General features: G+C 41.0%; 1 non-coding gene across 1 annotated transcript; it reads right to left on the bottom strand.

The window, feature by feature from the left end:
- Positions 1-4,430: 4,430 nt before the first annotated feature.
- Positions 4,431-4,536, bottom strand: LOC145561013 (small nucleolar RNA R71). The gene has a single exon (XR_014093596.1). It is a non-coding gene; the product is annotated as a small nucleolar RNA R71 (small nucleolar RNA).
- Positions 4,537-6,000: the final 1,464 nt, after the last annotated feature.

Below are 6,000 nucleotides of genomic sequence, written 5' to 3'. Positions count from 1 at the left end.
GAAAAAATAGAGTGAGAAGGACGACCCCTTCAAGATAAACATCTCTACCAAAGATAGGGAAAACATGGAGAAGGACTTAGAGAAGTTCAAACTTATGCGCCCCCTAGCCGGTAACTACAGCATCCGGGTGCCGCCTGAAGTCGGCACCGTCTCCTGGAAGGATGACGACAGGAACAACAATGCCTACTTTGGCTGTTATGGATTTGTTCCTAGCCGGGCTGAGATTTCCCCTTCACTAGGCGGTGAAGGCAATTTTAAGAGGATATGGCCTTGGAGTGTGGCAACTAACCCCCAATTCCTGGGCTAACATCTTGGGGTATGTTGCCGCCTGCGAATTTCAAGGGTTTCATCCCGGTTGGGAGGCCTTTGCCCATATGCATTATCTTAGCCGCAACCTAGGCGGATGGAGGGCATGGTATACGTTTACCACACATCCTCATTACATGATGACTTTGGACAAAGTGTCTAAATTTGACGGCTGGAAGCACCGCTTCTATTTGCAGTCTGCACCCAGTCGGCGAGAGAATATTGAACTGCGTCGGTATAATAAAAAGCCCGACCTTCTGGGCCGGAAGTGTTGTCTTCCCTGGATTTCGGATGAGGACTTTGACAAAATAATTGAGCCAACTTTTTTGGTCTTGAGACTGCTACCATGTCAACCGGGGAATCAATAAAAGTTTCGAAGAACTGGATCCCAAAAAGTGCCTGGTTTTGGGACGAGGCCTTTTTGTCCGCCCGTGGACTCAGCACAATGTTTTCCAAACGTATGCCCCTAACATTTTGACTGTCAGCGCTATTTCCATGTCAGCTGTTGTGTAAGTACTGATATCTTTGTTCTTTTTGTAGAAGAAGATTTGGCCATGCTCCCAGACGACAAAACACCCAAACGGTCCTCAGCCACCATCCGCAGAGAGCTTGCGGAGAAACAAGCGGCTCAGATCAGGGCCAAGGTAAGAAGCTTGACCCCTTTTTCCTTAACTTAACAAGTTCCATTCCCGGATGCATAACTGGCTTGAATTCTCTTTGCAGGGAGGAAAAATCCCATTAACGTTTGAGAAGAGCCTCATATGGGCAAGGGATGACTCTGTCACTACCCCCTCAAAGTCTAAGAAGTCTGCCTCCTCATTGACTCCTGGAGCCAAAGCCGGGAGACACAAATGCGCATTAAGGGGAAGACTTATGAGATATCCAAAAGCTTGGGTCTTGACCTTGCCAACCCTCTGTCAACAGGCGGATGTTTAACACTACGTGTGGGTGGCTTGATAAGTGACTTTTATGTCACTTTTAGGGTGTTTATTGAGTCGTATTCCGGCTTATTTTCCAATAATTTCACCTTTTATATCCTTTATTTCTATTATTTTATTATTCTCGTCTTTTATCTTTATTTTGAGTATTTTTGTAATTTTCTATAGTTTTTAGTTTATTTTCGTGTTTTATTTTATTTTTCTTTCTTTTAATGTTTGTAGTTTAAGTCGTTAGTTTTTATTTTTAATAATTTCTCTTTTTATCTCATTTTCTTATTTATTTTAGTTTCGTATTTTATTTTATTTAATTTTATTTTATTATTTTTTTAGTTTTAGCATTTTATTTTATTTTACTTTATTTATCTTATTTTATTTTACTTTATTTTATTTATTTTATTTTATTTTCCAATTCACCCTCGTGTTTTTGGTTGTAGGTGTTCCGGGTTTCAAGGTCATGTTTGAGTTCAAAGTCCAAGGTTCGAGGCATAATGCACAAGCCAACCTGCTGCTGCCCTCTTAACCTACACCACACCCATCTCCTATCCTACACCACCCCAAACAACACACACAACATCACTTCCCCTGCTCCCTGCCTTCTCAACACAACCTCACAACCCCAACAACAACAATTCGCAGCTCACCACTAACCACCCAACATCACCAAACCGCAATAATTCGCAGCACCAGCCACCACCAAACCACCTCCAATCGCATCGAAACCACCACGCAACTCCACCAATCCCAGCCATGCAGCACCTCCAACCAGACCAGCTTCCACCTGCGACCACAGCCGCGCCAGCCACCCAGCCTAAACACCTCTGCCACCAGTCGATACCCACGCAATCCCACACACACACACCAACAGCAACAGCCACCCCGCAACTCCAACCAAACCACCTCCAATTCTTTTCCACCAACGCGCAACCCAACAACAACAACCAGCAGCACCAGCCACCGCCGCGCACACACCCTGTTCTCACCTCGCATCAATCGCCCATCAATCGGAATTTGCAGCCTCGCAATTGGTAATTAATTACCCAAATTTAGCCCCAATTCGAGAGGAGCTACTCGCGGCCGCGCAGCACTGTCAGAAGGCGCGCAAATGGAGTCCAAAATCAGAATGATACAGTAGCATTTGTGCGACCTCTGCGCGGTGTCTTCGCGGGCGCGTAGATCGGGGTTCAATTTGAACCACATCACGAGCTTTGCACGTGATTTTAATGAAATCCAACGGCCGTGTTTTAATGATGCTTGATGAAGATGATGATGATGAACGGTGAAGATGAGGGGATGCGTGGTGATGGTGATGAAGGTGATGCAAATCAGAGCAGCCAAATGAAAGAGAAGGGGAAATCGTGGCTGAGGGAATTTGGGGGATTTGTGGGTTTATTTTAATTTCTTTTTCTTTTATTTTATTTTATTTTCTTAATTCTTTTTATATTTTCCTTTTCCTTTTCTTATTTCCTTTCTATTTTATTTTTTCTTTTGTTTTTCCTTAATTTTCTCATTCTTTTATTTCTTTTATTTTTCTTAGTTTTATGAGCTTTGTATAAATACCCATTTTTGGGGGTAATTAGAGGGTAGGCCATTATGCTATTTTCTTAGTTAGTTTAGGAGAGCTTCTCCCTCTTAGGGTTAGATTAGATAGTTTTTAGAGAGAAAAAAGTAGATTATTGCTCAATTTTCTTCCAAGTAATCAATTTTGGTCAAGTTTAATTTCCAATCAAGCAATTCCTTCAAGTTTTCATCTTTCATTAATCCTCTCTCTAGTAATCTCTAATCCTTTCCTTTAGCTTTATTTATTTGCTTTATTGTTGCTTATTTTTGTTAGTCTTTTTAGTTCATCTAGTTATTATTGTTTTCATTGTTTTTAATCATGTTTTGTTTTGTGTTTCTTGAATATATTTTTGGTTTTGCTATTATGTTTAATCTCCTTTCTCTAGGCTAACCTTTTAGCTAGGGGAAGGGGGTGGAAAATATGTGTTGAATGTTGGATGAATGATGATAGTGGATTGATTACATGCCTTAAATTGATGAAAGATATGATTTTTATTGACTTGAGACTATTGTAGCACTTTATTTGATTGCCTTCTAGTTTAAATGCATGAAAATGATTTGAACTAGATTTAGATCACCTCTATTTTAATGATTGCATGAGAATGAGTTGTTAAAAATGGAGTTCCATGTATTGTGCCCCTTTATTCCTTGGTTAGCTTGTGCCTAATGGGATGCATGAGAATGATCCTAATTAGCATAGACCTCTTTCATTGATTTGCCTAGACTATTGCATGAAAATGAATTGTTTAGGTAGGATCTTGTGTTCTTTGGCATGTTCTTCATGATAACTACGATTATTCCCCTTTTTTCTAATCATGTTTGACACCCCCGTATCCCTAGCGTTGTTCTTTCTTGATTTTATTCGTCTTTATCTTTGCTTATTCATAGTTTTAGTGCTTTTTATCCAATATATCAACAAAAACATTTCCCCTCTTGACTCTTGCATTAGTGATATTGATGTTGGACGAGTGAGCTTCCTTAGTGGTTCGACCCTTTACTTGCCACTAACTAGTTTAGTGTAAGTTTAGGCATTATAAATTGTTAATTTGATTAGGGTTAGTAGAACCAACGACCTACTTAATCCCGATCAAATTTTGGCGCCGTTGCCGGGGAAGCGGCTTGTTTAGCATTTGTTTTTGCTATTGTTAGAGTCATTTTATTTGCTTTCTTTTTATTATTTTGCCTTTTTTTTAATCCTACTTGTCATTGCTAATCGTGTGCTTAGCTTTGTTGTATTCAAAGAAAGATATGGCAAGACAAGAGGATGACCTTCTTTTTAGGGAGTTTGGAAATCCGGAAGTCTATGAGCTCACGAGTGGTATACTTCTCCCAACCACAGAGTCTAATTTCACAATCCATCCACAATATGCTAGGATGGTACAAGTCGAGCAATTTTCCGGAAGTGCAAGTGAAGACCCCATTGAGCATTTGGACCGATTCCTTGAGTTGTGTGCAATGATGCAAACAAATGAAGTGAGCCAAGATTACATTCGTATGCATCTCTTTCGGCAATCTCTCACCGGAAGAGCAAAGAAATGGCTCAAGCTTTTGAAGCCCAACTCTCTCACCACATGGAAAGATGTTGCGAAGGCCTTTCTCAAGAGGTTCATTTCCGATGAGCAAACCGCAAAAATGAGGAGGAAGATAGCTTCTTTTGAGCAAGAACCGGATGAAACTCTTGGGGAAGCATGGGAAAGGTTTAAGGATATGATTGAGCATGTCCTAACCATGGATTCAACCATAATTTGCTCATGAGATTCTTTTATGATGGCTTAGAGCCAATTTCAAGAACCAATCTAGATGCGGGTGCCGGTGGCCAATTGATTAAGATCCCTCAAAGCCAAGTTGAAGCTATAATTGAAGAGGTGGCTACTAGCTATTCTTGGGGAGGTCAAAGAAGGTCCCAAGGAAAGCAAGGTGATCTTTATGAGTTGGAGAAAGTCGGTCAACTTAAGCACATAGTTGAACTCTTGAATGAAGGTCTTTCCAAGTTGAACTCAAGTGTTGGTTTGGGTTCAAAACTGTCACAAATCATTGATTTCTCATGTGCTTGTTGTGGTGGGACGGATCATGATGCATCGTATTGTAGAGAGTTCAATCCCAAGCAAGGTGAGGCTTTGACTTTGAGGGAAGGAGAGTTTGTAACCCAAGCTCATTCTCAACAACTTCAACAACCTCCAAAACAAGAAAACTCCTACCTCCAAGATGAACCTCTTTTCAATCCTCTAACCGAAAATTTTTCTTACCCTTCCATCCAAATGGGGAACTTTCAAGGTCAACATCATGACCAAAATCCTCAAGCGTATGAAGAACAATCCCCACTCGACCACACACAAACCCAAATTCTTCAACAACGCCAAATTCTCACTCAACAATTCCAAGAGATCAAATCTCACAATGAAGTTGTTGACTCCCAACTAGACAACATTTCTTCTCTCCATTTAACCGCAAAACTCCCCTTACAATCATCTACTAACCCTTCATATGCTTATCATCTCGAAACTTGCAAGGAGGATGAAAGTAAGGAAGACAAGGTTGTGGAGGATGTGGTTGAGAAGAAGGTTCAAGAACAAAATGAGGAGCCATTAGATTTTAGTGAACCAAACAAGTTTGAAGGCCCGGTTCCCTTCCCTTGTAGGCTAGTTGAGAATGTTGTTTTGAAGAGCCCTATGGCGGTGAGCGTATGTAGAGTTGATGTGGTCGATGGTGTGATGGATAATGAGAGCTTACCTCCATGTGACGGTAAGGTGACAATGAGGTATGATGACTTTCTTGAAGTTCCTACTTGGTTTGAAGGCTCTCTTGAGGAAGGTGAGGTTTCCCTTCCTAATATCGAGGATTCCAAGCTTCATCGCCCTTTTAGAAGAAACGACAAGAAGAAGAGAAAAAGAAAAGATGAGCCACCATTGGCTCTTGATTTATTCCCTCCTTTCCCTTGTGGTGATTTGAGACCTCAAGGAATGCTAGTCCTCAAGCTTGGGGGCATTTATGATTCAATCCTCAAGTTGATGAGGGTGATGTTCTTTATTCCACCTTGAAGGAGGTGAAGGGTCAAGCTAGAGACCATAAACAAGCGCTTCCCGGGAGGCAACCCGGAGGATTTCTACCCCTTTCTCTCCCCCTCCTTTCTTTTTCTTTTTTGTTTTCTTTCTTTGTTTTCTTTTAATGTTTTCTTTTATGTCTTGTCTTGCCTTGTAGG

This window comes from Chenopodium album, chromosome 9 (assembly GCF_948465745.1).
Source record: "Chenopodium album chromosome 9, dcCheAlbu1.1, whole genome shotgun sequence".
Lineage (NCBI taxonomy): Eukaryota > Viridiplantae > Streptophyta > Magnoliopsida > Caryophyllales > Amaranthaceae > Chenopodium > Chenopodium album.
Note: the sequence above shows the minus strand (reverse complement) of the source record. Positions and strands in the feature narration are given on the sequence as shown.